The sequence below is a fragment of the Myxine glutinosa genome, chromosome 5 (assembly GCF_964187855.1).
Source record: "Myxine glutinosa chromosome 5, kmMyxGlut1.1, whole genome shotgun sequence".
Lineage (NCBI taxonomy): Eukaryota > Metazoa > Chordata > Myxini > Myxiniformes > Myxinidae > Myxine > Myxine glutinosa.
This window is the reverse complement of record NC_136265.1, coordinates 38,027,108-38,040,183: the sequence shown is the minus strand read 5'-3', so window position 1 is coordinate 38,040,183 and position 13,076 is coordinate 38,027,108. Positions and strand designations below refer to the sequence as shown.

Sequence of the window (13,076 nt, the reverse complement as noted above, 5' to 3'; positions counted from 1 at the left end):
GTTATATCATTATTATGTGTTTCAGTTAAGGACCTGTTCCCAATAGTTGAATCTGCATTGCCTCAAACAAATAAGATAGTTCCCCTTTTCAATTTCCCCAAAGCGCCTCTGCCAGCCGCAGCCGCCATAGCGCTCGCTCCAAAACTCCAGGGGGTGGTTATAAAACCCTTGGCGTGAGCCCCCCCCCCCCCCCCCGAGAGGTACGAAAGAGGGAGGAGAGAGCTTCAGTGACGCATGAGAGAGCTTCTTCAGAGACGCGAGAGGGAGCTTCAGAGACGCGCGCGCAGATGAGCCTGAGAGTGCTCCCGATACCAACCAGCACTGACGGCAACTGCCGGAACCAACCTCCAAAGAACAAATGCGTGCACGCGGACCTCAACGTCGTGCCGCGATCCTCGGACCTCCCTGTCGCCCGTTCTGTGGACCGACTGCTCTTCTCTTCCCTCCATTCAATTCCTGCCTGCAATTCCCTATTCGTGTGAGTCTGTCTGTATTGTCCTGTGGGAATAAGTTAAGCTTGTATAAGGATTGCGCTGTCTTCTTCTTCTTCTTCTTCTGTAAATGACTTTCGTTTCTTCCTTTGGTTTCCTTGGTTTTGTACATAATTAATAATAAATACCTGTTCCTCCTTATTCTTTGGTTTTCATTCTCGTCCGATCGCTTTCGTGATTTCTTTCAATCGAGTACCTGTGGCACGATTTTGGCCGAACCGCTTCGCAATCGGGTTTAGTCCATTGCTAACGGCTCGGATTCCGGATTGCTAAACCGCTCGGCAAATACCATCTTGTCCGGGCTTCGAGCGGGGCCACCCACCTGCTTTGTGGAGGGATTGGCGGAAGTGTCCGGGAATCCCTTGACCAATCACCTTGGCCAATCCTATTCCACAGAGGAGCGGGGTGGGTCCAGGAACGGAGACGGCCAGCTTATCAAGACAAGGGGTTAACCCCCCCCCCCCCCCTTGCTAAGGGGAGTGCCGTCGCCCGATTCCGTAACAATTGGTGTCAGGAGTCGTGTCGGGCCAAAAATGATACAGCCTATATATAGCATATTTCAAAAAGTTGTGGATGGATTTGGATGAAATTTCGGGGACCAGTTGGGTGTGTGACAAGACAAAATGATTAGATTTTGGTGAAAATCTGGATCTGAGAATTTTAAAAAGTGATTCTTCACCATCCAGGAATAGGGTAAAAACGATATATAGCATGATGTCTCAAAATGGTGTGAATGGGTTATGACAAAACTTGGTGGACAGGTTGTGTGTGTGACAAGGACGAATCATTTCTATTTTGGTGTTGATCATAATCTGCATCTGGATCCAACAAAATTTTAATCCTTTAAGTGATTCTTCGTCATTGAGTGATGGGGCCAAAAACAATATATAGCATGAAGTTTCAAAAAGTTGTGGATGACTTATGACATAACTTGGTGGATGAGTTGGGTCGGTGACAAAAACTAGCTGATTAGATTTTGGTTCAGGTCCGAATCCAGATCAGGCCTATCATTGTGATATAAAACAAACTGTTCAGCCTGGCGGAGGTTTGCTCTCTGACGAGTGCCGTTCTTATTGCTATGACAACATAGCAACAATCCAGATCCTGCCTCGACAAAGGTGGATGGAGATTATGTTTTCACCCCTGTCTGTCCGTTTGTCTGCCTGTGAACAAAATATCTCAAAAAGTTGTGGATAGATTCGGACGAAACTTGGTGGACCGGTTGGGTTTCTGATAAGGACAAATATATTCCATTTTGGTGAAGATCTGAATATGGATTCGAATATGAAAATTATTTAATTTCTTAAGTGATTCTTCACCATTGGGAGATAGGGCCAACAACGATACATAGCAGGATATCCCAAAAGGTTGTGGACGGATTTGGACGAAACTTTGTGGACCGGTTGGGTGTCTGATAAGGACAAATATATTCCATTTTGGTGAAGATCTGAATATGGATTCGAATATGAAAATTATTTAATTTCTTAAGTGATTCTTCACCATTGGGAGATAGGGCCAACAACGATACATAGCAGGATATCCCAAAAGGTTGTGGACGGATTTGGACGAAACTTTGTGGACCGGTTGGGTGTCTGATAAGGACAAATATATTCCATTTTGGTGAAGATCTGAATATGGATTCGAATATGAAAATTATTTAATTTCTTAAGTGATTCTTCACCATTGGGAGATAGGGCCAACAACGATACATAGCAGGATAACCCAAAAGGTTGTGGACGGATTTGGACGAAACTTTGTGGGCAGGTCGTGCGTGTCACAAGGAAGAATCGATTCGATTTTGGTGAAGATCTGAATATGGATTCGGATATGCGAATTATTTAATTTTGGTTAAGTGATTCTTCACCATTGAGTGATATGGTCAACCAGGCAGAGGTTTGCTCTCTACTGAGTGCCATTCTCGTTCTTTTTCATGGAATTGTCTCCCGGAAAGGTAGTGGCAGCAGAAACAGCAGATAGGTGTACACTGCAAGGTACCCAGAAGAACTGGGCGGGGGTGGGGGTGGGGGTAATCGGGCTCATAGGTATTCGCAGGAGTGGTAGGTCGGTTGAAGTCTGGATCTGGGTGACAGTGAGGTCTGCAACAGTGAGGTATTCATTCCTCAACCTACAACTGGCACACTCTGCCCAAAAGCACCCAATAAGCAGCCCGGAGATGTCCCTGCGCACCTGTTCGCACCCAATCTGATGACCTGCTGGATTGAATGAAAGTGGTGCGGCCAAAGCACAGTCACGACGGGCCAAATGGCCATCTCCGAATGTACAATTACATCACCCAATGTCGTCGTCCTGCTCGTGATATTGACGCCATTAATTCTTTCTGAAACCCTAACTTGTAAAACAGGCATTTAAATGTAAATCTGTTTGTAAAAGAATACATCATATCGAGGCCGACAATGACTCACCGCGACTTCCTTCCTCGCCCTCTCTCCTCAATCAATAATGGCGCTTCCTCTGAATGGAAGAGCGCCTGACTTGATCTGAACACACCACCGGTGAGCCCGTGCGCAGACAAAGAAGTACAAACAATTTTACGACGCACTCACACCAAACGAATCATCGCGGACAACAATTTCCATTCACAATGGTCTAACAACTGCCTGTCGTGAAAATGCCATTTAACTCCGCCCAAAATCCGGAAATGACGTTGACAAGACGCAATGAGCTCGAGCATGACAGGAAATTCTCTCGTATGAATTCGTACGACGTATTTTTCTCAGTGCCGTAAAGCGTCCGACTGAAAAATACACTAAAGACTAAACATATACCACGACAGCTTTGTAGCTAAAACTGCAGTCGTTTGAGAACATCAGCGAAATACGCCGAGAAACCAGTGACAGATAGATTATACACCGCTCCAATCGCCATATCATCGTCACAACCTTTCCCATTTTTAGATCGATGGGTTAAGCCTCCGGCTGGGAAATTAGGAATTGGTATATTCAGACAAGTTGCTTAAAAGCCGACCCTGTGCTGCTCCATACGAAGAAATACAGGTAAAGCGTAGGCCGAACAGTAATTTAATTATAGGACATTTGGTCATCCTCCTGCACAGTCCATCTGTTTATTACGTACGAACCCCGTTGCTCCATCAATGCCCTTTTTCTCTCCTTCGATAACCTCTCTCCATCTTTCTTCCATCATGGAGATATGGATGTACTTTTACATGAATTCCTTCCTGATCATCTTCCCCGAATTGAAGAATTTGCATCGTATCACCCTGAATGTAACCACATTGGCAAGCAGAAGGCTTCGCGAGGACCTGATTTAAGTCTTCAAACTGCTGCAAGATCAGGAAGCAGTTGTTATTGAGGCGTGCAACAACATTCTTTCCAAGCCATCACGAACGTCACAAGATGCCAATGTGAACGTCACTTGCAAATTACTTAAACCCAGACGCCGATTGTACGTGAGAAACTACACGTTTTCGAGTAATAAATCACCGGAATAATTTATAGACCAGACGAATTTCTGAGAAATGTGAATGTTAGGTGCATTTCTGGGTAAAAGTTGGGAACCTCACTTTTTAACATAATTAGGGTATGCTGAATTCGATTAACCTGGTTCCCAAGCCGAATTTTGAGTTTTTGAGTATTGAATAAACTGCTGAAGAACTTGGGCATTGGTGAACTCACAGAGGAGACAATCAACTCTGCAGAAGCGTTCGTCTGCAGAATATATAATGTGCACAGAACAACCTCTGTTGATTCAGCACGACATATGTTGTTCTCCAAGACCGGTAAACCAGAAGCAATGTCACCGACAAGTGATGCTCTTCATTTCCATTTGATGCGAGGTCACGATCAAGCCATGGTATGGAGAAATGCTTTGTGCCATACCTGACCTTCCTGCACCTGTGGAAATGGGATGGAAACGTGGTGATTCAGGACTAGAGCCTATTCTGATGTCACCGAGTCCAATCCCAGAAAGGTGCCTCGTGATGATTTGTTGTGCATGCCAGAATCAATGCAAGACTCGACGCTGCAAATGTCGCTATTCAGAGTTGAGATGCACATCAATGTGTGCCTGTCAGGAACAGAGTGATGATCAGACCCCTTGTATGAATTTGATGTAGTTTGGCAAAACAACATGTGTGACATTCCTGAATGTTTGTGCTTCAGGGCCACGTATACTTAATTTTAGAATAAATGGTTGTATGAAACATTGTCTTATTAAAACCATTTCCCATTTTGTAGTGTCCGATTTCAATATCGGTTTGAATGTCTCTTTCAATATGTCGCCAACCATAATATGGACTAGACGGATTTATGAAAAAAGGCCATGGATAAGCTTCCAGGTGCATTTTGGGGTAAAAGTTGTAAATTTAAAGTAAAAGAGATGCATGTATATACATGATATATAAATGCTTGTTCAAAGAAATTGTCCAAAAATGGCAATTTGTTGGCCATTTCGTTTGTGCCAATTAGGTCAAAAACTCTAAATTCGGCTTGGGAACCGGGTTAATCGAATTCAGCATAGCCTAATTATGTTAAAAAGTGAGGTTCCCAACTTTTACCCAAAAATGCACCGAGAAGCTTATTACCTGGCCTTTTTCCATAAATCCGTCTCGTCTATTACCAGTTGAGGCTGTGAACATCAACGTTTTAAAAAGGGAAATAGATCAATCTACACTTACGAAAGGCAAAAAATAATAATTTGTCTCTCTCTGTATGTGTTCTATCTATGCACGACCACATATTTTAAGTTACAATCTCCAAACTCGGGGTACAAATACGACTTTGTGTTGGGGGTAACATAGGCTAGGTGGCCGCAGCCTCACGCGTGGGTATGGGGGCCGTGGCATAAATTATATCGACGTAAATGTGTACCGTGTAGCGCCACCTAGTGGTGGTGGCATGGGGTATTACAATTTCTTTTTTACCCTGCGCAATGCTGAGGTTAAAGCGTTCTTCACAAAGGTAAATTTGTCCTCCCATCTTTCCCCCCACACCTCCCCTCCATTCCCTTCCATTCCCCTCCCCTCCCCCCCCCCCCCAATGGGGCAATGCCAGGTACTTCAGCTGGTGTGTTATAAATCCTCACTGAGCCTTAACACTGTATATCTATAATAATAATAATAATCTATATAATAATAGCGTAAGGACTCGACTTTGTTATCCCTTTTACGCCGCACCCAGTGACCCGATGCCCACGGCACTAATGGATTTACGATCTACGAACCGCACTCTTTGTTTCTCAAGTACAGCCATACTCGAAAAATCTGAATTAGCCGACGTTGGGGCCCAAAAGCATCCGATTAACTGCCGATACGACGCCATCTTACGACGCCATCGTATTGGCGTCTGCTGGGCGAAGGCAAAGCAAGCCGTCCGCTGATTGGACAGGCGAAGGCGAAAGCAAGCCGTCCACTGAGTGGACAATCCAGAGCATGCATTTGTGCCGGTATCGGCAATCGTTGTTCATATACGCACTCTTCATTCTCATCTTTCTTCCTAACTCTTACTCGGACAAGCAAATCCCCTATGCCATCCATAATGGTACACTCTATCCATACACCACATCCTCCCTTCCGTGGATGTTCCACGGGTTTCGGCTAGTAATAATAATAATAATAATAATAATAATAGGCAGTGTGTGTGTGTCTGTGTCAGTGTGTCCGTGTGTATGTCAGTCAGTGTGTCTCCTCCATAATTCCAAACCCATGAAACCGAGCGGCCCCAAATTTTGCATGCATACTTAGCAAACTCCGAAGGAGTGCATGAATTAAAACTGAGTGTTTGGTGGGTGTGTTTAAAGGGGAACCCAAATGCTCAGACCACCTGGAGGCTAATCTATCCCTTGATACCCGACAAAATAAATATAATGTATCTATTTCCGATTTATAAAGTGCGTAATTTTGCAATTATTTAGGTCAGGTCAGTCTTTTGTGACTGCTACTTTTGACATGTAACCAAGTGCTACCTGCGACTAAACCGACACCCCTCACTGGCTTTGCTAGTGGGGAGGGTGACTGTGACACCCTGCCAGGATGAAAAACAACACCTGGCAAAGGGCGGATGAGCTCCCGTAGGAAGTCAAGAGCCATCCAGTAAAGAGACGGTGTTTACTAAAAACACCCATCCTGTTTGGACCGGTTCAAATCATACCAGACTTTAAAATGGTACGTGCTGCTTCCTTGCTTGAACAGGATAGAGCATGGACAATCCCCATCGGTTGCCATCCATGGGGAGGAGGAAATTCCTCTTGAGGAAATGCCTCACTGAGTATGGTGAGAAAAGCAGTGCCATTGTTATGACGTCGCTGGTGCCCAGAGTATCCCGGGAAGTGACAGTTGTGATGGCACTTCCACCAAGCTCAGTAGCTGTGTTAAGTGTTTGTCTCGTCAGTATGTCCCTGTGTGTGTGTCAGATCTGTTACGAGCCTTAGCAAAGTATTTTAAAAAGTCACAATAATCTATCTATAATTCCAGTAATCTCTGTGTGTTTGTTTGTACGTTTGTACGTTTGTACGTTTGTTTGTTTGTCTGTGACCGCTGTTTCTCGACAACCACGGGTCCGATATACTTTAAACTTGCCAGGTATATTGCTGGGGACCCGAGGATGTGCCTTTTCAAGGTTTCATATTAATCGGACAATTACTTACCGAGCTATGTCCAAAAAACGATTCAACCAATCAGAGAGCAGCGAGCTATCGCGTGTGCCGAACGTGGCGGACACACTCTGCCTCGGATGGCACATTTGAGAGCGTATTCATTTATTTCACGTTTGCAAACTATGTTGCCGCTATGTTGGCGTTAAACTATGTTTTAAAACTAATAAAAACCCCGGGGGGATTGTCACTGTACTCGCAAGCCGTTCGCCGTTCGCTTTGGCGTTGCGAATGGACCAAAACATTTCATGCACCAAACCATTTCATGTAAAGCGTTCGCCGTTCGCTTTGGCGTTGCGAATGAACCAAAACATTTCATGGACCAAACCATTTCATGTAAATAGAGGGGGGGGATATAATTTTAGATATAGATATAGTACGGGCATGCCCTAGTAATAATAATAATAATAATGCATTTATTTTATATAGCGCTTTTCAGGAAGCCCAAAGACGCTTTGACAGAGTGCAAAACATAATGCATAGCAAAACATAAAAACAATTGCAAAAAAAGAAGAATCAATAGGGAAATATTCAAAGCACAAAGGAGGGAGAAGGAGAGGAGATAGTCAGGGGTTAGATGCTGTGGGTTAAATGTTGAATGCAGTGTTGAACAGGTGGGTCTTGAGTGATGTTTTGAATGTGGTGAGTGAGGAGGAGTCTCTGATGGTGTGAGGTAGCGAGTTCCAGAGGGTGGGAGCAGCGATGGAGAAGGCCCTGTCACCCCAGGATCTAAATTTGGTCCGGATGGGGGGGGGGTCAGGTTGGTACCAGCAGAGCGGAGGTTGCGGGTGGGAGTGTGTCTGGAGAGGAGGTCAGCCAGGTAGGATGGGGCCAGGTTATGGAGGGCTTTGTAGGTCAAGAGGAGGATTTTGTACTGGATTCTCTGGGAGATGGGGAGCCAGTGAAGCTTGTAAAGGATGGGGGTGATGTGGTCACGGGTCCGGGAATGGGTGAGTAGACGGGCAGCGGAGTTCTGAATGTATTGGAGTTTATTGGTGATTGTTGAGGGTGAACCATAAAGGAGGCTATTGCAGTAGTCCAGACGGGAAGTGATGAAGGCGTGGATGAGGGTTTCTGCAGTCACGGAGGAGAGGGATGGACGGAGACGGGCGATGTTTTTCAGGTGAAAGAAGGCTGTCTTTGTGATCTGTTTAGTGTATTTGTCGAAGGAGAGGGTTTGGTCAAAGATGATGCCAAGATTCCGGATGTGAGGGGAGGTGGATACTGGGAAACCGTCGATGTTGAGGGCAAAGTTATGGGTGGACTTGGTGAGCGTTTTTGGGCCAATGATGATTATTTCAGATTTATCACAGTTAAGTTTGAGGAAGTTGATTTGAAGCCAGGATTTTATTTCAGTGATGTAGTTTGTCAGGATAGAGTGGGTGGCGGTGGAGTTGGACTTGGTGGAGATGAAAAGCTGGATGTCATCGGCGAAGCAGTGGAATTGGAGACCATGACGGCGGATTAAGTGACCGAGGGGGGACAGGTAAAGGATGAAGAGGAGGGGGCCAAGAACTGAACCTTGGGGGACACCTTGGGGGAGGGGAGCAGTAGGGGATTTGCAGTTATTGATGGAGATGAACTGACGTCTGTCAGAGAGGTATGATTTAATCCAAGAGAGGGCAGTGCCGGTAATGTTAAAGGTGGTTTCAAGTCGGGTGAGGAGGATGGTGTGATCGATGGTGTCAAAGGCGGCGCTGAGGTCGAGGAGGATGAGAATGTTGAGGTTGCCAGCGTCAGAGGAGAGGAGAAGGTCGTTGGTGATTTTGAGGAGAGCAGTTTCAGTACTGTGGTTGGAGCGGAATCCGGATTGGAATGTTTCATACAGGTTATTGGCAGAGAGGTGATGTTTGAGTTGAGTGGCTACAGCGCGTTCCAAAACCTTTGACAGAAAGGGTAGGTTGGAGATGGGTCTGAAGTTATTTAGGGTGTCAGGGTTTAGTCCAGGTTTTTTCAGAATGGGGGTAACAGCAGCAATTTTGAGGGATGGTGGGACGATGCCTGTAGACAGGGAGGAGTTTATTGTTGCAATGATAAGTGGAGAGAGAGCAGGAAGGGAGGCCTTGACAAAGCTGGAGGGGATGGGGTCAAGAGTGCAGGTGGCAGTTTTCATTCCGATGAGGAGTTCAGAGAGGTCAGTAGGGGAGACTGGGGAGAATTGAGACAGGGGATGGCAGGATAAGGGGGGGCAGGTGGTTTGAGGGGGAGCGGGTGCGGCGGTGGTCAAGCTGTTGTAGATGTTTTCAATTTTGCGTTGGAAGAATGAAAGGAAGGAGATGCAGTTGTCTATTGTGAATGACTGGGTGGTGGTGTTCAGGGGGCTGAGGAGTTTATTTATTGTAGAGAAGAGTGCTTTTGGGTTTCCGGAGCCAGAGTGGATAATTTGAGAGTAGTAGGCGGAGCGGGCGCGGGAGAGGGCATCTTTATAGTGTTGTATGTGGTCCTTGTAGGCCTGGGAGTGAACTGTGAGACCTGTTTTATTGCGGAGTCTTTCAAGTTGGCGAGCACGAGTTTTCATCAGGCGGAGTTCAGGGGTAAACCAGGGAGCAGAATGGGTGAAAGAAACTGTTTTGGTTTTTATAGGCACAAGTTGGTCAAGGCAGGAGGAGAGAGTGTGGTTGTAGTAGTCAGTGAGGTCAGAAGGGGTGTGGCACGAAGGGAGAAGTGGACATTTTTTCAGAGAGGGTCGATGAGAATGAGGTAGGTGAAAGAGCGTTTAGCTTACGGAAGTTGATAGTGCGATAATGCCTTGGTTCTGGGGTGGGGATGTTGATGGTCAGAGTGATGGCTAGGTGGTCAGAGAGAGTGAGGTCGGAGCCAGAGAGATGGTGCAAAATTAGTCCAGTAGAGCAGACAAGGTCCAAAATGTGACCACGGTTATGGGTAGGAAAGTTGACATGTTGAGTGAGGTTAAAGCAGGTGAGTAAATCAGTGAAGTCAGTGGTTAGCGTGGAGTCAGTGGAGTCCATGTGGATATTGAAAGGGAGAGGGAACATAGCTGGGTCAGAAAGTAGGAGAAGTCAGACAGGAATGATGGGTGTGGTTTGGGAGGGCGGTAGACAACAGCCATGACTGACTGTGTGTGACCAGAGAGTTTAAAAGCCAGGTGTTCAAATGATGGAGCAGATGAGATGGAGATGAGGTTGGTCTTGATGTCTTGTCGGTGAATAACGGCAATTCCACCACCTCGGCCCTCCGAGCGTGGTTTATTGATGTAAGAATATCCATTGGGTGTGGTGAGGTTGAGCGTGTAGTAGTCCAGTGGTTGTTGCCAGGTCTCAGTGAGACAGAGAAAGTCCAGTTTATTTTCCAGGATGTAGTCGTTCAGGATGAGGCATTTGTTGTTGAGGGACCGGGTATTGAACAGGGTGAGCTTGATGTTGTTTTGTACGGCGGGTATGAATCCAGGTGATTTGGCCAGGGTTCGCAGACAGGAGGTGCGATTTTGTGCGTTGTTGTGACCAGGTGTGTTGGGACGATGAGTGGGAGTGCGCTGAGCCGACCAGAGGATGGGGATGGAGTGACCTGATTGTAAATAAACAAACTTATGACCGGAGCCACGGTGAATGTACCTGGGTCGACGCAGGAGTCCATTCGATTTGATTGCAGAGATGCATGATGGGGTGGAGCGGGTTTTAAGCAGGAGAAGCCTTGCGGCGGAGTACCGCAGAGCCATGCCAGCAGGAGCGAAGGGACGAGCACGAGGCCAAGGGTGAGGAGGCGAAACAATCGTCACAACCCACGGGAGTGGGCCCGAGGAAACAGCGAAGGAGCCGAGCAGGTGAAGCCAGGAGCAGAGCCGGGACCATGCAGAGGGCAGACAGGAGCGAAGAGACGAGCACGAGGCCAAGGTTGAGGAGGCAAAGCGGCAAATGCAGCGGCAAACGACCACGGCCGCTAATCAAGATCACGGCGGCAAACCGCCACCACCGCCGCTGCAAACAATGGGCACAACCCACGAGAGTGAGCCCGAGGAAACAGCGAAGGAGCCGAGCAGGTGAAGCCAGGAGCAGCAGAGCAGAGCCGGAACCGTGCAGAGGTAACAATCTTCTTCTTCTCCTTCACATTAGCAGTGACGTCAGTGAAAGCGACCGCCACTTCCGTATTGTCTACGCATAACGCCTCAGATTCAAGCAATAATGTATGAACAATTTACCTCAAACGGCAAATAATTTTCGAATTTTTACAAATATGACTCGTCATGCATTCTTGATTGTTGTAGCAATACAAACCGAGATGGTTTCATGCACACCAATGGCCAAAAGATCAGAGGGTTGCCAGAAATTGGACAAGGTTTGTTCGAAATATCCGAGTGTGGATGGGGCCTACAAAATGGTAGCTTTTGTGCTCGGAACATTTTACAGAGAATTGTTATGAAACAATAGAGATTGCTAGAGATTGTGGTGATTCACCATGATTGAGAGAGGATGCCATTTCCACAATTAAGTGGAAGAAACAGCCGTCATACGAATCTGTGACACCTTCTCTGCCGAGCTACCAGCATATGGACACGGGCGATTTGAGTGGTGAATCGGACATTTGTGTTGGCCTGCCGACGACTGAACTCACGTTACTAGATGTGCTGCCTCACATCACCGCCACCTTGCCCTACGCATCTGAAGAGCTCAAAAACCAAGAAGCCATTGTCTCGGATGCCATCACGTCAACTCCGATATCACATATACCTCCACCAAAGGAAGATTCAAATTCAGTACGATCACAAATGTCTGTGGTGTGTGTGTGTGTGTGTGTGTGTGTGTGTGTGTGTGTGTGTGTGTGTGTGTGTGTGTGTGTGTGTGTGTGTGTGTGTGTGTGTGTGTGTGTGTGTGTCGATTGTTAGTGTGCAGACATACATAGAAAGAAAACCTTGCAAAGAAATATATAAAGATGATATCTCCACAGCTGATGCAGGAAGTATAATCGAGCAGCATATGATTCCCAGTTTAGAGACATGAACTTTACCCACATTCCTCTGAAAGTGTTTCTATCACTATTCTTGTCTCCAATAGCTTCTTCACACTCCCACTGATCCATTTCAACATACTGAGAACCTTCAGAGTTGCTGATGGAGGAATCAGTATCGGAATTCCGAGTTCGGAATGCACTGTTTCTCTATGGAAGTCGCCATTTGGATTGAGGTGAGATCACGATGTGAAGTCACTGGTGAAATTTAAAATCAACATTCTAGAGCTATATTCAACACTTTGTGATTGGCAAAAAAAATAATTAAAGAAATACCCATCAAATTACACCACGATTAACGATTTTCAATGGTTTTTCAGAAAGAAAAAAAATTCCCGTTTGGGGTCCCCTTTTAAAGATAATTTAGGGGATACTCATAACAAAAACAAAATAAGCCTTAAGAAAATGGTGGTGCACCATCTTGGTCAGCCCTTAGTCACATCACTTGGTTCTTATACCGCCATTTTGTTTCAACCGATTCAAACGTGCCTTGCCTGGGAAACACGATCTACTCTCACGGACTAATTAAAGCATATAATGAAAATCTGGATTCGGATTTGATGATCAGATCCCATACATATTTAGCCGGTACGGACTTGACGGTTTTGCTCAACTGTACCTGATCAAGTACACAAGTATGGACTTGACATGCCCAACTGTGCCCCAATTGACATCGTCAACCCACCGGAAAGATAACACATTTCGTGGAAGAGCGAGGAACCTTCCAGGTTTGGCAGTATCAATCAGTGTTTGTGGTTGGCGAGCAACCCACTGGACCGCGGAGTTGTCCGTAGCTGGTGGGCTCAGGGCCGGAGTTCGGGAGGAGTCTGAGAAGTCCCCTCATGGTGAACCCCACAACCCAGGTCTGTAGCATTTGGTGTCAAGACAACCCGGGTCCGTAACAATATGTATACAAGACAAGAAAGGGGGCTGTTTAGGTCTGCCAAGACTTTTTGTCCAAACACATGAACCACCTTCACCATTTCCTGACTTTTA

General features: G+C 46.2%; 1 protein-coding gene across 2 annotated transcripts in view; it reads right to left on the bottom strand.

The window, feature by feature from the left end:
• The window catches only part of LOC137413240 (dnaJ homolog subfamily C member 5-like), a 33,839-nt gene extending 30,653 nt beyond the window's left edge, over window positions 1-3,186 (bottom strand). For both annotated transcript variants that reach the window (XM_078777899.1, XM_078777901.1), the window contains exon 1: window positions 2,915-3,186. The gene's annotated coding sequence lies outside the window, so the exon portion shown is untranslated. The remainder of the gene's footprint in view (window positions 1-2,914) is intronic.
• Window positions 3,187-13,076: the final 9,890 nt, after the last annotated feature.